The sequence below is a fragment of the Salmo salar genome, chromosome ssa03, assembly GCF_905237065.1.
Source record: "Salmo salar chromosome ssa03, Ssal_v3.1, whole genome shotgun sequence".
Taxonomy (NCBI): Eukaryota; Metazoa; Chordata; class Actinopteri; order Salmoniformes; family Salmonidae; genus Salmo; species Salmo salar.
The window spans coordinates 20,109,713-20,131,350 of NC_059444.1; the positions used below are offsets into that span (position 1 = coordinate 20,109,713).

Sequence of the window (21,638 nt, forward strand, 5' to 3'; positions counted from 1 at the left end):
CTGCTTCAGTTTGATCCTCCTGATGTAATGGAGGTGATGGAGATAATAGGTAACTTAAAGATATCAGCAGCAGGTCATGATGAGATTGGTGCCTCTTGGTGAAATCAGTGTCTTCCACGATTACTGAGTCTCTAACATATATCTTCACAAAAACCAAGCAATCTAGTGTTGTTCCTAAAGATTTTAAAATTGCCAAATTTATCCCCCTCTATAAATCTGGTGATCCAAGATCTTTTACAAATTATCGTCCAATATCTGTACTACCATGTTTTTAAAATCCTAGAAAATATGTGTCTAAGAGAATGTTGAAACAATTAAATCAACACTGTACTCTATATGCACACCAATATGTTTTTTGTAAAAACTACTCCAAAGATATATGACTATTGCAACTTGTGGATAACATTTTTACAGCCCTTAACAACAATGAATACGCTTTTGCCATCTTTTTAGATTTATCCAAAGCGTTTGACATGGTTGATCATGAAATATGACTTTCTAAATTGCATTATTGCGGTTTGCATGATTATACATATAATTGGCTATATAGTTATGTTTATGGTAGAGAACAATGTGTTTATGCAAATAGATGTGCATCTACAACAGCCAAGATATCCTGTGGCGTGCCACAGGGTTCGATAATTTGACCTTTGTTATTCCTAATCTATATTAATGACCTTGCTGCTGTGTCGTCTACCGTGCTTCCTATTCTCTTTGCTGTTGATACCAATTACATTTGATCAAATAATAATTTTGATTCACTAATTAATGAAGCCAATGCAGGCATGGCCACATTTTCTGAATGGTACCAGATAAAATATTATCTTGAAATGTAAAAAAATCCAACTTTAATGTATTCACTAGTAAGAATAAGAAATATTGTAAAAAAAAGAGGCAGAATCTCAGTAGGTGGGAATAAAATGGAACAAGTCACATCCACTAGATTCCTCTAAGTTTTAATTGATGAAAAGTTATCATGGAAAGATCATATTCAATTTGTCTGCAGCAAAGTGATGAAATCTGTTGTTTCATCAGAAAGATGAGTGGTTTGGTTGATCAGGCTTGCTTCCTAACTCTATACTATAGCTTAATTTACCCACATCTCATTTAGTCTAATATTGTCTGGGCCAGTCCATATGCCTCCTACCTACGCAAATTACTATAAATACATTTGCAAGACTAGCCACCTCCTTTAATTACCTGGCTCCATCTGCACCTTTGTTTAAGAAGATCAATATCCTGTCTATTTACTACATTAATGTACGCCAATTATGTGTTTTCATCTACAAATACTCATACCTCCCAGACAGTTTACCTAAAATCAGCAATGGATTCTTCCAGGTTAATTCTGAAATCCATCTATATAACACAAGAAACTGCGGTAACCTTCACCCTCCCCACTGCTGCACCTCACATTGTCAATTCTCTATCAAATACAGAGGTACCATACTCCGGAATTCTTATCTTCACATTGCCAAAATATCTTCATCCCTCAATAACTTCAAGCAAAGACTGGGGGTCAGCCTGATGAACCAAACTACTCAGTAATCTCCTCCATATAGCCTAACTCTCACACACTCACATGCACACACATTTTAACAAAACACATAACAGTTGAAGTTGGAAGTTTACATACACCTTAGCCAAATACATTTAAACTCAGTTTTTCACAATTCCTGACATTTAATCCTAGTAAAAATGTCCTGTCTTAGGTCAGTTAGGATCACCACTTTATTTTAAGAATGTGAAATGTCAGAATAACAGTAGAGAGAATTTATTTCAGCTTTTATTTCTTTCATCACATTCCCAGTGGGTCAGAAGTTTACATACACTCAATTAGTATTTGGTAGCATTGCCTTTAACTTGGGTCAAACGTTTTGAGTAGCCTTCCACAAGCTTCCCACAATAAGTTGGGTGAATTTTGGCCCATTCCTCCTGACAGAGCTGGTGTAACTGAGTCAGGTTTTTAGGCCTCCTTGCTCGCACACGCTTTTTCAGTTCTGCCCACAACTTTTCTATAGGATTGAGGTCAGGGATTTGTGATGGCCACTCCAATACCTTGACTTTGTTGTCCTTAAGCCATTTTGCCACAACTTTGGAAGTATGCTTGGGGTCATTGTCCATTTGGAAGACCCATTTGCGACCAAGCTTTAACTTCCTGACTGATGTCTTGAAATGTTGCTTCAATATTTCCAAATAATATTCCATCCTCATGATGCCATGCATTTTGTGAAGTGCACCAGTCCCTCCTGCAGCAAAGCACTCCCACAACATGATGCTGCCACCCCCATGCTTCACGGTTGGAAAGGTGTTCTTCGGCTTGCAAGCATCCCCCTTTATCCTCCAAAGATAACGATAGTCATTATGGCCAAACAGTTCTATTTTTGTTTCATCAGACCAGAGAACATTTCTCCAAAAAGTACGATCTTTGTCCCCATGTGCAGTTGCAGACCATAGTCTGGCTTTTTTATAACGGTTTTGGAGTAGTGGCTTCTTCCTTACTGAGCGGCCTTTCAGGTTATGTCGATATAAGACTCGTTTTACTGTGGATATAGATACTTTTGTACCTGTTTCCTCCAGCATCTTCAAAAGGGCCGTTGCTGTTGTTCTGGGATTTTATTGCACTTTTCGCACCAAAGTACGTTCATCTCTAGGAGACTGAACGCGTCTCCTTCCTGAGCGGTATGACTGCTGAGTGGTCCCATGGCGTACTATTGTTTGTACAGATGAACGTGGTACCTTTAGGCATTTGGAAATTGCTCCCAAGGATGAACCAGACTTGTGGAGGTCTACATTTTTTTTGGCTGATTTCTTTTGGTTTTCCCATGATGTCAAGTAAAGAGGCACTGAGTTTGAAGGTAGGCCTTGAAATACATCCACAGGTACACATACAATTGACTCAAATGATGTCAATTAGCCTATTAGAAGCTTCTAAAGCCATGACATCATTTTCTGGAATTTCCCAAGCTGTTTAAAGGCACAGTCAACTTAGTGTATGTAAACTTCTGACCCACTGGAATTGTGGTATAGTGAATTATAAGTGAAATAATCTGTCTGGAAACAATCGTTGGAAAAATTACTTGTGTCATGCACAAAGTAGACGTCCTAACCAACTTGCCAAAACTATAGTTTTTTCACAAGAAATTTGTGGAGTGGTTGAAAAACGAGTTTTATTGACTCCAACCTAAGTGTATGTACACTTCCGACTTCAACTGTATATATTTACCAAAAGAAGATATGGGGGATTGGAAATAATGTAGACAATTACATTGACAATTACAATATTAAGCTGATCCACCCCTAAAAAAATAAAAAATAAAAAAGATTCCAGGGAGTGGGAGAGGTTAGGGCTGAGAGAGGGCAAGAGACCAGGGAGTAGGAGATGTTAGGGCTGAGAGAGGGTAAGAGACCAGGGAGTAGGAGAAGTTAGGGCTGAGAGAGGGCAAGAGACCAGGGAGTAGGAGAAGTTAGGGCTGAGAGAGGGTAAGAGACCAGGGAGTAGGAGAGGTTAGGGCTGAGCGAGGGTAAGAGACCAGGGAGTAGGAGAAGTTAGGGCTGAGAGAGGGTAAGAGAGCAGGGAGTAGGAGATGTTAGGGCTGAGAGAGGGTAAGAGACCAGGGAGTAGGAGAAGTTAGGGCTGAGAGTGGGTAAGAGACCAGGGAGTAGGAGAAGTTAGGGCTGAGAGAGGGTAAGAGACCAGTGAGTAGGAGAGGTTAGGGCTGAGCGAGGGTAAGAGACCATGGAGTAGGAGAGGTTAGGGCTGAGAGAGGGTAAGAGACCAGTGAGTAGGAGAGGTTAGGGCTGAGCGAGGGTAAGAGACCAGGGAGTAGGAGAGGTTAGGGCTGAGAGAGGGTAAGAGACCAGGGAGTAGGAGAAGTTAGGGCTGAGAGAGGGTAAGAGACCAGGGAATGGGAGAGGTTAGGGCTGAGCAAGGGTAAGAGACCAGGGAGTAGGAGAAGTTAGGGCTGAGAGAGGGTAAGAGACCAGGGAGTAGGAGAAGTTAGGGCTGAGAGAGGGTAAGAGACCAGAGAGTAGGATAAGTTAGTGCTGAGAGAGGGTAAGAGACCAGGGAGTAGGAGAAGTTAGGGCTGAGAGAGGGTAAGAGACCAGGGAGTTGGAGAAGTTAGGGCTGAGAGAGGGTAAGAGACCAGGGAATGGGAGAGGTTAGGGCTGAGCAAGGGTGAGAGACCAGGGAGTAGGAGAAGTTAGGGCTGAGAGAGGGTAAGAGACCAGGGAGTAGGAGAAGTTAGGGCTGAGAGAGGGTAAGAGACCAGGGAGTAGGAGAAGTTAGGGCTGAGAGAGGGTAAGAGACCAGGGAGTAGGAGAAGTTAGGGCTGAGAGAGGGTAAGAGACCAGGGAGTAGGAGAAGTTAGGGCTGAGAGAGGGTAAGAGACCAGGGAGTAGGAGAAGTTAGGGCTGAGAGAGGGTAAGAGACCAGGGAGTAGGAGAAGTTAGGGCTGAGAGAGGGTAAGAGACCAGGGAGTAGGAGAGGTTAGGGCTGAGCGAGGGTAAGAGACCAGGGAGTAGGAGAAGTTAGGGCTGAGAGAGGGTAAGAGACCAGGGAGTAGGAGAAGTTAGGGCTGAGAGAGGGTAGGAGAGGTAGGGCTGAGCAAGGGTAAGAGACCAGGGAGTAGGAGAAGTTAGGGCTGAGAGAGGGTAAGAGACCAGGGAGTAGGAGAAGTTAGGGCTGAGAGAGGGTAAGCAAGGGTAAGAGACCAGGGAGTAGGAGAAGTTAGGGCTGAGAGAGGGTAAGAGACCAGGGAGTAGGAGAAGTTAGGGCTGAGAGAGGGTAAGCAAGGGTAAGAGACCAGGGAGTAGGAGAAGTTAGGGCTGAGAGGGGGTAAGAGACCAGGGAGTAGGAGAAGTTAGGGCTGAGAGAGGGTAAGAGACCAGGGAGTAGGAGAAGTTAGGGCTGAGAGAGGGTAAGAGACCAGGGAGTAGGAGAAGTTAGGGCTGAGAGCGGGTAAGAGACCAGGGAGTACGAGAAGTTAGGGCTGAGAGAGGGTAAGAGACCAGGGAGTAGGAGAAGTTAGGGCTGAGAGAGGGTAAGAGACCAGGGAGTAGGAGAAGTTAGGGCTGAGAGAGGGTAAGAGACCAGGGAGTAGGAGAAGTTAGGGCTGAGAGAGGGTAAGAGAACAGGGAGTAGGAGAAGTTAGGGCTGAGAGAGGGTAAGAGACCAGGGAATGGGAGAGGTTAGGGCTGAGCAAGGGTAAGAGACCAGGGAGTAGGAGAAGTTAGGGCTGAGAGAGGGTAAGAGACCAGGGAGTAGGAGAAGTTAGGGCTGAGAGAGGGTAAGAGACCAGGGAGTAGGAGAACTTAGGGCTGAGAGAGGGTAAGAGACCAGGGAGTAGGAGAAGTTAGGGCTGAGAGAGGGTAAGAGACCAGGGAGTAGGAGAAATTAGGGCTGAGAGAGGGTAAGAGACCAGGGAGTAGGAGAAGTTAGGGCTGAGAGAGGGTAAGAGACCAGGGAGTAGGAGAAATTAGGGCTGAGAGAGGGTAAGAGACCAGGGAGTAGGAGAAATTAGGGCTGAGAGAGGGTAAGAGACCAGGGAGTAGGAGCAGTTAGGGCTGAGAGAGGGTATATACTGTATATACTGTAAAAACCATACTAATGTATTGTATATTGTTTTGTTGTGGTGTGATTCTTATATAAGCCCTTGGGCTTCCAACCACACCTGCACATCATTTTATTTATTTTTGTATCTGTATTGTTGTTTATCACTTGTTTTCTTTGGTGCAAATAAATAAACTAAAAATAAAACATCAAAAGGTTAAAAGATTAACTGGACGGTTAAAAATCGTCAAAATTCTATAAATATTTATTAGCTATGGTACAGATGGATTTAAGAGGTTTAATACAGACCATGCAAAAAGGTTATTCAAACAACCAAAACCTTTCTTGCAGAGCACATAGCATGTCTACCTCTTCCAAGCATTTATTCCCCACTGTTCAAACAGACCCCCTTTCAAGACACAAAGAACAACAAGATCAGGTGTGGCCAATTACTAGATGTGGCCAACACACCTGAACACACTCAAATTGACAAGACAAACTACTGACTGTTGTTGGTAAATGTATACATATACAGTATGGAATGGTTTGAATAATGAGACAGTTTTGGGCCCAATTAACACACAGGGCAGCAGGTAGCCTAGCTGTTAACCAGTAACTTGCACCAGTAACTAAAAGGTTGCTGTTTCGAATCCTTGAGCCGACTAGGTGGATACGTGTATCTGCTAAATGACAACAATTTAAGTCACAAAATCAAACATTTAAAATGTTTAAGTGAAGATGCATTGAATGCAATAAAATGCTGTCTTTACAGTAACACTAGAGGAATAAAATACACAAAAATTGAACTATATACAGGGAGTATTAATACCAGATCAATGTGCAGAGGTACGAGGTATTTCAGCTAGGTATGTACATGAAGGCAGGGTAAGGTGATTAGGCATCAGGATAGATAATAAGTGTAAGTATGTGTGTGTGTATTTAGCAGTGGAGGCTGCTGAGGGGAGGACGGCACATAATAATGGCTGGAACGGAGCAAATGGAATGGCATCAGACACATGGAAACCATCTATTTTATACCATTCCGCCTATTACCACGAGCCCGTCCTCCCCAATTAAGGTGCCACCAACCTCCTGTGTTATGTGTGTGTGTGTGCACGCATGTAGTGAATGTGGTATGTGTGAGTGAGTGTGTGTGTATATATAGTCTAGGGTGTGTGCAAGATAGAGTCAGGGCAGATCGTTCAGGTACCATTAATTGACTATTTAGCAGTCTTATGGCTTGGGAGTAGAAGCTGTCTTGGAACCTGTTGGTCCGAGAGCCAATTCTCCGGTACCATTTGCCGGACGGTAGCAGAGTGAACAGTCTATGGCTTGGGGGGCTGGAGTCTTTTTCGGGCCTTCCTCTGACTGCCTGATATAGAGGTCCTGGATGGTAGGGAGCTCAGCCACATTGGTGTACTGGCTATCCACACCACCCTCTGTAGCGCTTTGCGGTCAAGAGCAGTACATTTGCCATACCAAGCGGTGATGCAGCTAGTCAAGATGCTCTCAATGGTGCAGCAATAGAACTTTTTGAGGATCCGTGGGCCCATGTCAAATCTTTTCAGCCTCCTGAGCGGGAAGAGGTGCTGCCTTGCCCTCTTCACGACTGTGCGGGTGTGTGTGGACTATGTTAAGTCCTTAGTGATGTGGACGCCAAGGAACTTGAAGCTCTTGACCCTCTCCACAACAGCTCCATCATTGTGGATGGGGACATGCTCTCCCCTCTTTCTCCTATAGTCCATGATCAGCTCCTTGGTCTTACTGACATCGAGGGAAAGGTTGTTGTCCTGGCACCACACTGCCAAGTCTCTGACCTTCTTCCTGCAGGGTGACTCATCGCCGTCGGTGATCAGGCCTACAACCATCTTGTCGTCAGCAAAACTTGATCAGGAAGTACAGGAGAAGGCCAAGCAGGAGGTGTGGTTGCCGACCCTCACCACCTGGGGCCAGCCCGTCACGAAGTGAATAGATGACATAGATCTTCCTCTACTACAGCCCACAGTCCTCATTATACTGATAGACAAAGCAGACACACCAGCTAGCCTCCATACATACACTATATTGGGGAGCCAATAAGCCTATTTATGCCGTCATACTTATCTAAACATGTATTAAAACAATATGCTAAGCTCTTCACAAGTCCCTGCCGACACACAATTATAGCGGAGAAGAACACTGAAGCCCCAAAACGCTTGTTTACTTCGGGATTCAAATGCCTCTGCAGAGGGCTTTAATGGTCTACACTCACATGCACTCGCACTCGCACACACCCACACACCCACACCCACACACACACACACACACACACACACACACACACACACACACACACACACACACACACACACACACACACACACACACACACTGGCCCTAATGCCTTGGGAGAGGATCTAATTAATAGTTATCCAACTCCTCACTACTTCTCAACAGCATCACTGGAGCTACAATATCATTATTTGTCTGGTTGTGTATTTATTTTATCTTCACTTATTCATAAAGGCCTAAGCTAATTGGATCAGAGACAGGGTGTAGTGTCCAGTTCTGTTCCCCTGGTCTGGCTGGTGCTACCAGAGCTGTCAGTGTGTGTTACAGCATACTGTAGGTGTATGTACAGTGCATTCGAAAGGTATTCAGACCCCTTGACTTTTTCCAAATGTTGTTATGTTACAACCTCTTTCCCTCATCAATCTACACACAATACCCCATAATGACAAAGCAAAAACAGGTTTTTAGAAATTTCGTAAAATAAGTATTAAGTATTCCGAACCTTTACATAAGTATTCAGACCCTTTACTTAGTACTTTGTTGAAGCACCTTTGGCAGTGATTACAGCCTCAAGTCTTCGTGGGTATGACGCTACAAGCTTGGCACACCTGTATTTGGAGAGTTTCTCCCATTCTTCTCTGCAGATCCTCTCAAGTTCTGTCAGGTTGGATGGATAGTGACGCTGCACAGCTATTTTCAGATCTCTCCAGAGATGTCTCCCAGTCCCTGCCACTGAAAAACATCCCACAGCCTGATGCTGCCACCATCATACCTCACCGTAGGGATGGTGCCAGATTTCCTCCAGATGTAACGCTTGGCATTCAGTCCAAAGAGTTCCATCTTGGTTTCATCAGACCAGATCATCTTGTTTCTCATGGTCTGAGAGTCCTTTAGGTGCTTTTTGGCAAACTCCAAGCGGGCTGTCATGTGTCTTTTACTGAGGAGTGGCAACCGTCTGTCCACTCTACCATAAAGGCCTGATTGGTGGAGTGCTGCAGAGATGGTTGTCCTTCTGGAAGGTTCTCCCATCTACAGAGAGGAACTCTGGAGCTCTGTCAGAGTCACCATCGGGTTCTTGGTCACATCCCTCACCAAGGCCCTTCTCCTCCGATTGCTCAGTTTGGCCGGGTGGCCAGCTCTAGGAAGAGTCTTGGTGGTTCCAAACTTATTCCATTTAATAATGATGGAGGCCACTGTGTTCTTGGGGACCATCAATGGTACCCTTCCCCAGATATGTGCCTTGACACAATCCTGTCTCGGAGCTCTACGGACAATTCCTTCGACCTCATGGCTTGGATTTTGCTCTGAAATAGACAGGTGTGTCACTTTCCAAATCATGTCCAATCAGTTGAATTTACCACAGGTGGACTCCAATCAAGTTGTAGAAACATCTCAAGGATGATCAATGGAAACAGGATGCACCTGAGCTCAATTTTGAGTCTCATAGCAAAGGGTCTGAATACTTATGTAAATAAGGTATTTTGTTTTTTTATTTTCAATACATTTGCAAAAATTTCTAAAAACCTTATTTCACTTTGTCATTATGGGGTATTGTGTGTAGATTGATGAGGGAAAACATTTCATTCATTTTGGAATAAGGCTGTAACGTAACAAAATGTGGAAAAAGGAAAGGGGTCTGAATACTTTCTGAATGCACTGTATGTCAACAGCCTTCTGCTCTCCCGAGGCTCTGTTTCAAACAACGTCGCTCTCCTCATTTCCTCTTCCTCTAGGGGAGGGCGCCAAACCCTCTGTCTCCCAGCACGAGGCCCACTAACCTCGGCTCCGCTACCCGCCACTGGTTGCTTTTGGGACAGGCTCGCGCTACTCAACTCTCCCCTCTTCCTACCCACCGCCAGGCTTTCACCAGCCTTACCCCAGTTCCCTCACAATGGGCTTAGCCAGGGATAGCCTGCCTGCTGGGTTCACGGGACCCCTCTCTGTATGGGGGAAAGAGGTAGACTGACAGGCTGGTCGGTAATTGGCGGGAGTCAGTTGGAGTCGGCCAGTGGAACTGTTGCTGATTAGTCCGTTGGGGAGAGATGAGATACAGAGATGGAGGGGAATAGGGGAGAAGCATGCTGTGGCTCCACTGTGTGAAGAGGGAGGGAAATTGAGAAATGAAGTAGCGTGGTTGGGCTTATGGAGAGATGCAAAGACACAGTGTGTAGTACTGTGCTACAGTTATGGAGAGAAATGCAGAGGGTCTGCTTGTGAGTTAACAACTACTCTAGGGAGTTAGTAGAGATGTACAATATGTTCAATATGTTTAATATGTTCACTTAGAAAAAAGGGTTCCAAAAGGGTTCTTTGCTGTCCGCCATAGGAGAACCCTTTTTGGTTCCATGTAGAACTCTGGGTTCTACATGAAACTCAAAAGGGTTCTACCTGGAACCAAAAGGGTTCTTCAAAGGGTTTTCCTATGGGGACAGCCGAAGAGCCCTTTTAGGTTCGAGATTGCAACTTTTTTTCTAAGAGTGTTCTCTGCTATGGCCTACAGTATGGGACATGCAGAGATATTCAGAGGAAGATTATATATTGTGGTATAGCCAATGTGGAAAAAGGCAGGGATGTGGTTCGAGACATGCAGGGATGTAATTTACCATGTTTTGAAGCTTGATGTGTAGGTAGAATCGTTTGGATTCAATGACATGCAGGGGTATTGGAATGCATGGTATCAGCACAAATAGAGAGACAGACAGGGAGACAGAGGAACATACAGAAAGGATTCCAGTACACTCATTACATTCTTGGCCTACACCACAATGGCTTGGTGTCCTGTGGCTCCAGTCTCATCTTACAACTGTGGCCAAGCTTCCGGATGCTTCCTTGAACTCTGTCGCACGCTGTCTGGACCTCAGGCCACAAATCCATATCATTCTACACTGAAGCTCTGTATCCATTGGCACTTTGAAGTCAACCCAGGTTTGGCTGGCCTTGGTGGGCTAGCTCGAATTGCGTTCTCACTGCCTACAGAAATTAGAAATGATGTAATGTTGCTAGGTAGCCAATATGTGACTGTGCAGCTGCCTTCGCTAATGTTGCTAGCAAGCAAGATGTTGAAGAATTTAATTTACCCTCACCGTGCTGTAACTAACGTTACCCCATACTCCTGCCAGTGCCAGCCAGACACAGAGTGATGTATTTAGCTTGCTAACGTTATCTAGGTAGGTAAATGTTTAGCGTCATTTCTAGCATAACAGGCTAGCTAGCTACCTTAATTCCTACCATGCTTGCCATTGCATTGACTATTAGCTAGCTAGCTAGCCAAGCAAACCAGACGGCAGGTTTGATATTATGTAGCTTTCAGAACGACCTCACATTAGCTAGCTAACGTTAGCTAGCTAGCTTGTTTCAACTCTGATTTGCTAGCTAACATTAAGTAGTTAGCATTCGAGGGCTGACTGTTCTCATAAAAGATTATTGTGTAGTGCAAAAATGAATGAAGGATCTAGATATGGTGGTAACCCAGCTAGCAATGAGGAATCGGCTGAGAAGCGGCTGTCTTCCGGGGAGACGGAACTGATTGAATCGGCCCGGAATCGGGTGTTGGACTCGGCCCGGAATCAAAACGAATGACTGTCCAGAATCGGCCCAAGTACATTGGGCCATTTCCGTCTACTAGAATTCAGCCAACTTTGCCGGTATCTTACCAGAATCACCCCAGAAGCAGCCTGATGCAAATTTAAATAAAAGTATACAAAATTACCTGATTTAGTCATTTTAAATATTACTATTATACATTTTCTACATACAAATTATTTAAAAAAATATATATATTTGTGTCGGAGGAAACACCATACATGGTGACCGTGTCAGCTTGTATGCGTCTGGCCCGCAACAGGAGTTGCTACAGCGCGATGGAACAAGCATTTTTAATGCTTATCAATTGCCTTGCACAAAGTATCAAAATACTAAAATACTACACAAGGCTCTTAAAGAATTTAATTTAAATGTTAATTGTATTTTTTGATTACAGAAACAATGAGAAAATATGGAAAAATAAATAATGAAATGTTAATTAAATAAAGCAGCCTGTGTAATCATCTGCCAGAGAGTAGCCCCAATCGGCCCGAGCCCCAAGTATTACATTTGGGCCAGATAACTCACACCGGAATCGGCCTGACCCCCAAGTAATATATACATTTGGGCCAGATAACTCTCACCGGATTCGGCCCGAGCCCCAAGTAATACAATTGGGCCAGATAACTCACACCGGAATCGGCCCCAGCTCAAATCCCGCATCCTAGCCATAAGTAATTTTGCCTAAGGCGGCCCAGACTCGAGCTACATGACGTCGGCCGAGTCTGACTCTCAGCCGAGTGCCCAGACACTCAGACGGAATCGGCCCAGATCTACTGTGCCAGCTGGGAATTTGTGTGATGTCTGACTACTGCTTGTTCATTTGCTAGCTAACAGCAACAAGCCCAGATGAGCCAGCTAAACATTGTGTCAGCATCCAGCAGTGATCAGCTGGTGGTTGCATACAATAGTAATGGCAACACCAGACTGAATTCTAATCAAGCTGAATCCAGTTGTGAAGCTGGGCTGCGCTGGCACGGGTTTCCCTCGATCCAGCTCGAATTGTAGAATTCCATTTGAGCCAGCTCATATTTGACCCTAATTTGGCCCTAATTTTAAGTGCCAGTGGAAACGGGGCTTAAAAGAACAGGCTGAGAGAGATATTTTCTCAGGCTTGTCGCTTTTCTCATTTGTACCCTTTATCCTGTTCTCCTGTGCTCGTTTTCACTTTATCTTCTCCTTTAATTCTCTCCCTCACACGTTTTCATGTGTTTTACTTGTCATGTTCTTCTTTTTTCCTTCGTTCTTCTCTCCTCTCATTCTCTCTCCTTCTCCTTGCTCTTTTCCCTCCTTTTCTCCTTTTCTTTTTCTCTCATTCTATCCTTACCTCCTCTCCTTTTTTTCACTTTCCCTCCTCTTCCTCCTTCTCTTCCCCTCTTCCTCCTTCCTTCATCTTTCTCCTTCTCTCCTACTCTCCTTCTGCAGTGGTAGAGTAAGTAAGCTGCTGGCTCTGCCAGTAATGCACCAGTCAACAGAGCTAAGCCAGTGTAATTGCCTGGTCTAATCCCTCTGCCTGCACTGTTGCCTGGCTGCAGAGAGAGAGAAAGATATGGTGCTCCACATTAATGTGTAGAATAGCAGGAAATCAGCTCTAAAACAGCAACATTTTCTCTCATGGCAAAATGTGTAAAATAGCATTAGATTAGCTAGAAAACTGAAAATGTTTTGCTCGGACCTTGCGGGGGGGCCCCGCAAAACTGCACTACGCCACTAACACACACACACACACACACACACACACACACACACACACACACACACACACACACACACACACACACACACACACACACACACACACACACACACACACATACACATACACATACACATACACATACACACTCACAGACACAGATCTCAGACACACAGACTCAGACACACACAGACTCAGACACAGGTAGTACTGGCCCTGTTAAATGAGATTCTACTTCACTAAATCTTCTGAGGTCCCTTGTTAGGCTCTGATATTTGAGCTCTTGTCCATCAAGCAGTCCAGCTTCCTTCTGTGTGTCTTTGACTTTTCATGTGATTGATATGGTGGCACATGTGCTCTCTAGTGCAAAGCTTAGGTCTCGTAGTGTCTGCCCAGAGCAGAGCATTGGTGTGAAGTGATTGACATGATGGGTTTCTCGAGTGCAGATATTTCTGACTAATTGATGGATAGTGTGTAGCATTTGTGAAGGAAACCTATAAATTAGGGCTGTGACGTTCTTGGAATTTCAGGTTACGGTAATTGGCCAGGCCAATGTAGATGGTCATGACATAACCGGTCAGGGGAGGGTAGGGGGGAGGGGTCACAATTCTGTTTGTACACCTGGATGGATATGCTTCTTAATAAAAACATACTTGAAACAAGCCCTTATACTTAGTTATTACCATGGTATTTCATTTTTATTCCGCATATTACTTATAAATATTAATCAACAAATGAAGAAATGCCAGGTTGGAGATGATCTGTGGCATTTTCGTATTGACACAACATTAACAGAGTCAAAATAAAGATACAGTATATGCCTACCTTGTTCTTGTCTGCTGGCTTAAAAAAAAGACAGAAAACCATTCAAACGAAGTCCGCAAAACGTCACAAACCCTGCTGCTGCTGTCATTCGATGGCATATTTTGACATATTTTCTTCAAAGAGAGGACACCATAATGAGAGAAATAATGTAGCCTAAGCTACTGAAAACAGGACTTTTACAAGACTGAATCATGATTTGATTCTTATTAAAGAGATGGAGTCCAGACAGGCTACTTTAGTAAACTTTCTGAATGGACTTGCACAGTACCAGCCAAAAGTTTGGACACACCTACTCATTCCAGGGTTTTTCTTTATTTTTACTATTTTATACATTGTAGAAAAATAGTGAAGACATCAAAACTATGAAATAACCAAAAAAGTGTTAAACAAATCTAAATATATTTTTGATTTTAGATTCTTCAAAGTAGCCACCCTTTGCCTTGATGACAGCTTTGCACACTCTTGGCATTCTCTCAACCAGCTTCATGAGGTAGTCACCTGGGATGCATTTCAATTAACAGGTGTGCCTTGTTAAAAGTTAAATTGTGGAATTTCTTTCCTTCTTAATGCGTTTGAGAAAATCAGTTGTGTTGTGTCAAGGTAGGGGTGGTATAATGAAGATAGCCCTATTTGGTAAAAGACCAAGTCCATATTATGGCAAGAACAGCTCAAATAAGCAAAGAGAAACGACAGTCCATTATTACTTTAAGACATGAAGGTCAGTCCATGCAAAAAATGTCAAGAACTTTGAAAGTTTCTTCAAGTGCAGTCGCAAAAACCATCAAGCGCTAAGATGAAACTGGCTCTCATGAGTACTGCTACAGGAAAAGAAGACCCAGACTTACCTCTGCTGCAGAGGATAAGTTCATTAGAGTTTGGGTGGCAGGTAGCCTAGTGGTTAGAGCATTGGTCTAGAAACTGGAAGGTTGCAAGATCAAATCCCTGAGCTGACAAGGTAAACATCTGTTGTTCTGCTCCTGAACAAGGCAGTTAACCCACTGTTCCTAGGCTGTCATTGAAAATAAGAATTTGTTCTTAGCTGACTTGTCTAGTTAAATAAAGGTAAAATAAAACAGAAGTGTTACCAGCCTCAGAAATTGCAGCCCAAATAAATCCATTGCGGAGTTCAAGTAACAGACATATCTCAACATCAACTGTTCATAGGAGACTGTGTGAATCAGGCCTTCATGGCTGAATTGCTGCAACGAAACCACTACTCAAGGACACCAATAAAAGAAGAGACTTGCTTGGGGCAAGAAATGTGAACAATGGTCATTAGACGGGTGGAAATATATCCTTTGGTCTGATGAGTCCAGATTTGAGATTTTTGGTTCCAACCTCCATGTCTTTGTGAACAGAGGATCTCCACATGTGTGGTTCCCATCGTGAAGCATGGAGGAGGAGGTGTGATGGTGACACTGTCACTGATTTATTTAGAATTCAAGGCACACTTAACCAGCATGGCTGAAGCCATTCAGTTGTACAACTGACTAGGTATCCACCTTTCCCCTTTCCTCTTACCACAGCATTCTGCAGCGATAAACCATCCCATCTGGTTTGCACTTAGTGGGACTATAATTTGTTTTTCAACAGGACAATGACCCAAAACACACCTCCAGGCTGTGTAAGGGCTATTTGACCAAGAAGGAGAGTCATGGAGTGCTGCATCAGATGACCTGGCCTCCACAACCACCTGACCTCAACCCAATTGAGATGGTTTAGGATGAGTTGGACCACAGTGAAGGAAAAGCAGCCAAAAGTGCTCAGCATATGTGGGAACTCCATCAAGACTGTTGGAAAAGCATTCCTCATGAAGCTGGTTGAGAGAATGTCAAGTGTGCCAAGCTGTCATCAAGACAAAGGGTGGCTACTTTGAAGAATCTCAAATATAAAATAGATGTTGATTTGTTTAACACTTTTATTTCATAGTTTTGATGTCCATACTATTATTCTACAATGTAGAAAATAGTAAAAATAAAGAAAAACCCTGGAATGAGGAGGTGTGTCCAAACTTCTGACTGGTACTGTAGCGTTTCAGACATGACTGAGTCTGACTTGCCAAGGAGAGGAAAACTGGACATATTCCATATCCACCCAGAGGGCAGAAAAGGCTTGGATAAACGTTGATTAGTGTACTGTTTTTATGAGTCTGGCTCTGTTTGGTTACTACATGATTCCATATGTGTTATTTCATAGTTTTGATGTCTTCCCTTTTATTCTACAATGTAGAAAATAAAGGAAAAAAAATACTTGAATGAGTAGGTGTGTCCAAACATTTGACTGGTACTGTACAGTAGGTCTATAGAGAGAATCAGTCAAACTCACACACGCAAACCCCCATAAAAGCACCCGTCAGTCAAAGCCACCAGCGTATCAGACACAACAGCTAATATTTCTCCTTTTCTTAAACTGAATTGAAAAACCTATTCTGTAAGGACAGACGCTGGAAGACGAGAAGCAAGTACAGGGAGTGAATATTTAATAAATAACTGACATGAAACAAAACAAGGACAGCGTCTGGACAGGGGAAACAAAATTACATTAATGCTGACACAGGGATCAAACTGAGGAACAGACAGATATAGAGGAAGCAATCAACAAAGCCTACCTTAGGCTTTCCTGAAAGTAGGCTATAAGATAGTGAAAGGATGAAGGGGACAGCTATGCTACAGTATGAAGATAAAATTGACAATCATTAAAATAGAAACAAATGTCCATAGCCAATTTATCAGCGACGCTGATTATCGTGGGGGAGAGTGTTGGAAAGATTTTTCAAATACTGTGAGGAGCTATTCTAATTTGAATGGATGTAAAAAAAAATAATGACTTTGTTGACTGAGAAGCCCAGCTGTTCACTTTCCTAAATTTGACATTTGCGAGAAGCAGGCCAGGTACTTCTATGTGTGCTCAGGTGTGCGAGCTCCTTCAACATTGACAGGACAGAGAAACCAGACACATGCTCATTGCTCACATGGAGTGTGTAAATGATGGTATAAAATACACCAAAACTTTTTTCTCACAAATGTAGCAGGTTTTTAATACATGTGTTAACATAAATGATTGTAACCAGGGATTAACGGTACATTTTGGGGGGGTCTCGTCTAGGGCAGCATATCGGCCAGGACCGGGCCTGATCAGCATTGATTAGTCTATACATTTTCACATTTTAGTCATTTAGCAGACGCTCTTATCCAGAGCGACTTACAAATTAAGAAAAGATTCAGTATCAAATTATACCATGCCAAGTTGGAGAGGATTGGCACATTGTTCATTTGACAAAACATTAGAGCATTATAGGACTCAGAGCCAGAACAACCTTGTCGACTGCTGTGGAATAATTAATGAATAGTCAGACACATCCAGCCTTTTTTAGGAGAAGACCGATTTATTTATTTACTAGCAAGCAATGAAAATGTGCATTGTATTTAATACACATCAAACTATTTTTTACTGAAGAGCCAAAGCCTATAGCGCTCTAGACCCCCGCTTCTAGCGATGAGCTGCTCCAGCATCAAAGGACAGTTGGAAAGAGGAGGAGATGTAGAAGGTTTAATAGACATACTAAGTTAGCAAAACAATTGCTTATAATCATTAGTGAACATTCTGGCTATTAGGTAAAGTTTATCTACATGAAAATAAGGAAGGAATATAGGCCTATTTAAACAGTTTTGGCAGTTTCTTTTTTACGATGGTCTTTATCCATAGCTGTCAGTTACAATTACCATCACAGCCCTACCGTAAATGTACAAATATCTACCGTAAATGTACAAATATCTACTTGGAGAATTAAGATTCCTGAGTGGTTTAGTTCCCCCTCTGAAACAAGACAGCTTTTCTTTCTTTATTCCCAAAATTCCCCAGTCAGTCTGCGCTCCAGATCTCCACACAAGGAGTTGTAGTGAGTCCCCGAGGAGCTGTTCCATATCGTAAAAACAAACACAGTGAAGGAAGCCCAGCGAAGCTCTGGGATTGGCTTAAAGGGCCCGGCTGAGTAAACAATGTGGCGGGCTGTTTATTTTGGGGGGGTGAATTGCTCTTGATATCAGCAGGCATCCCAGGGAGTAAAAACAGGGGCTGTGGCCTTTTGGGGCCCCGCCAAGATGTGTTTCCCTTTCTGCCATGCTGGTGGGCTATAGACATTACTGTCTAGGTCCACCTGCTACACAGAATGCTCTATAGCTCATCAGTTAGATGGCAATGGTGGGGATGAATTTGACAGTGACACTACTGGGCACGCACACAGTACATACATACACGCACACACCCAACTCATACACGCACATACTCACACGCGCACAAACACACACACACACACTTTACACACACTATCCCAACCCACCCCAGCCCACACAAACTGTCACCCCACTGTCACAAACACTCCAACTAATCGAACACATTACTCAGTAACCAAAATGCTTGATGATCACGCAGTCGTCTTAATTGTGGCGGCTGACATGCAAGTAACAATCAAGGCTGACTAGTGTGGCTAAATGAATGCCAGGCCAGGAGCTCGGTAAGTAATGCACTCGACAAATTAAATCTCATGGCAAATTAAAACAGCCAAGGGCAGCTGTAATAGCCTGCAAATCACCGGTTAAGTGGCAGTCACATCGGATTTCTCCATCCTTCACTGCATAGGGGAATCTATTTATCTAGCAACCGAGATGAGATGCTCACACCTCACCTCTCACAGCCATTTTGTTTTGTTTTATGCCTACTTGAAAACAGACAGCACACAAGTATGCAAATATGTAAAACATGATGGACACCTTCCTAATATTTAGTTGCCCCCCCCCCTTTTACCCTCACAATAGTCTCAATCCACCGGGGCATGGACTCTACTAGGGATGCTGGCCCATGTTGACTCCAATGCTTCCCACAGTTGTGTGAAGTTGGCTGGATGTCCTTTGGGTGGTGAACCATTCTTGATACACACAGGAAACTGTTGAGCGTGAAAAAGCCAGCAGCATTGCAGTTCTTAAAACAAACTGGTGCGCCTGGCACCTACTACCATACACCGTTCATAAGACACTTAAATATTTTGTCTTGCCCATTCACCCTCTGAATGGCACACATACACAATCCATGTCTCAATTGTCTCTAGGCTTAAAAATCCTTCTTTAACTGTCACGTCCTGGCCAGTAAAAGGGGTTATTTGTCATTGTAGTTGGTCAGGGCGTGGCAGGGGGTATTTGTTTTGTGTGGTTGGGTATTGTGGGTTTAGGTTCTAATTTTCTTATTTCTATGTTTATCTAGCTTTTCTAGTTCTATGTGAGTTTTGTCAATGACCTCCAATTAGAGGCAGCTGGTTGTTGTTGTTGGAGGCCATATTTAGTTGTGTTTGTTTTCACTGGGTTTTGTGGGTGGTTGTTTCTAGTATAGTCTATGCACCTTACTGGACTGTTCTCGTCGTTTGTTTTGTATTGATTAAGTGTTTTCTTTAATAAATAAGAGGATGAACATTTTACCCGCTGCGTTTTGGTCCCCCTTCAACGACGAGTGTTACATTAACATGTCTCCTCCCCTTCATCTACACTGATTGAAGTGGATTTAACAGGTGACATCAATAAGAGATCATAGCTTTCACCTGGATTGTGTGTGTGTGATTTCATGTCATATGTATTTGTTCTATTAGCAGCACACACATGCATTATGTACACTGATGGTCAAATGACACATCCACAGGATCATACAGATCAGTCTTCACGGCAGTATGTGTTATGATGATTATAGAGTATATGTGTGTACGGTACAGTGTATGAGCTCTCTATGTGTGTGGTCGGAGTACAGCTGTTCTCTACTCCTATGGCCTATTTCTGCAAACACAAACACTCCTCTATATATTTACTCTCTCTCATCTCACTATGTTATGTCTTTCTCTCTCTGTTTGTCTCGCTATCTCACTCTCTGGGTCTCTGTATGTCTCTCTGTATGTCTCTCTCTTTATGTCTCTTTCTTTTCCTCACTCTCATACAGACACCCAAGTGCTTTAATGAATATGGTGCTTGTAAACCAGAGTTGTTGGTCTGGTTCTCACATGGGAGTCCTGATTATATGGCTTTGGGTAAAAGTGCCGGTTATCTGGAGAGGTGGTGTATTCCATCCTTTTTTCTTTCTCTCCTCTCTCTGTCCTCTCTGTGGAGGTCATGACCTCCCTGTCACTGACCCCTCAGTCGTCTCCATTGCGCTGAGCCGAGGTCGCCGTGGCAACACTGCCGATCCATCACCTCTGTGTATTCTGCTGCTTTGTCCCAGCACCCCAGCGCTATCCCACGTGGCTTAGCCGAAACAATGATTAATTGTGGCTGTGTTGACAGAAGCAACTGCCTGCCCTCACCCCTCCACCATGGGAAACATAAGGGCTGTGTCCTAATACGCTTATACAGCTTCCTTCACTTGTTTCCTTTATTTTCAACTGTCTGACCTCATCCCCTCTAAGATGGGATCTACAAGGGATGTGTCCTAATACACCTATATGGCTTCCTTCACTTGTATTTGTTATTTTTTTTACCAGGATATGCTCAGACAATACATGTTCACACACCTTTTAAAATGCTGTAACACTAATACCGTATGCAAAACAATAAACTTTGATTTGATTGAAAAGAACTAGAGAGACTTCACATTGATTTATAAAAGACCTCAAGTCTAGCTAGTAGCTATAGCACTGCAGTCTCCCTCTCCTTACAGCCCCATTTGCTGGAGTGATGGTCTATAATTAGCATATAGAATAGCTGCTCGCTCAGCATTGGCATGTCCAGGAACATTCTTTAAGTGATGAAAACGCTTCCATCAACAGAGCCGGACTCATAAAAACATTCCACTAATCAAAGTTTATCCAAGCCTTTTCTGCCCTCTGGGTGGATATGGAATATGCCAAGTTTTCCTCTCCTTGGCAAGTCAGACTCAGTCATGTCTGAAACGCTTGTGCCTGATTCACACCATAGGGCTGACATGTACTGCGCTGGCTCTGATGTTTTCCTTTCACGTTGCCCTCTCCAGCATGGTTCCAGCAGTTATGGTGGATGTGTAACCAGGCCAGCCAAATACAGCTTGGCTTGGGCCGGTTCTGTTTGGCTCAGAAGTGTGAAAAAGGGTATAGCCTTGTATATCCTACGAGAGGTCCATGATTTGTGTCATCTTCCTACTGTTTGTTAGTTTTATAAATCAGATACAGATAGAGTACCAGTCAACAGTCAAGGGTTTTTCTTTATTTTTACTATTTTCTACATTGTAGAATAATAGTATAGACATCAAAACTATGAAATAACACATATGGAATCAGGTAGTAACCAAAAAAGTGTTAAACAAATCAAAATATATTTTAAATTTGAGATTCTTCAAAGTAGCCACCCTTTTCCTTGATGACAGCTTTGCACACTCTTGGCATTCTCTCAACCATCTTCACCTGGAATGCTTTTCCAACAGTCTTGAAGGAGTTCCCACATATGCTGAGCACTTGTTGGCTGCTTTTCCTTCACTCTGCGGTTCAACTCATCCCAAACCATCTCAATTGGTTTGAGGTCCGGTGATTGTAGAGGCCAGGTCATCTGATGCAGCACTCCATCACTCTCCTTCTTGGTCAAATAGCCCTTACACAGCCTGGAGGTGTATTTTGGGTCATTGTCCTGATGAAAAACAAATGATAGTCCCACTAACCAGATATGATGGCGTATCGCTGCAGAATGCTGTGGTACAGTGGCTTTCGAA

General features: G+C 43.4%; 1 protein-coding gene across 3 annotated transcripts in view; it reads left to right on the forward strand.

Moving 5' to 3' along the window:
- Nucleotides 1-21,638, forward strand: part of LOC106599529 (ephrin type-B receptor 1) — a 334,841-nt gene that overhangs the window by 223,666 nt on the left and 89,537 nt on the right. The gene's annotated exons all lie outside the window — the stretch shown is intronic.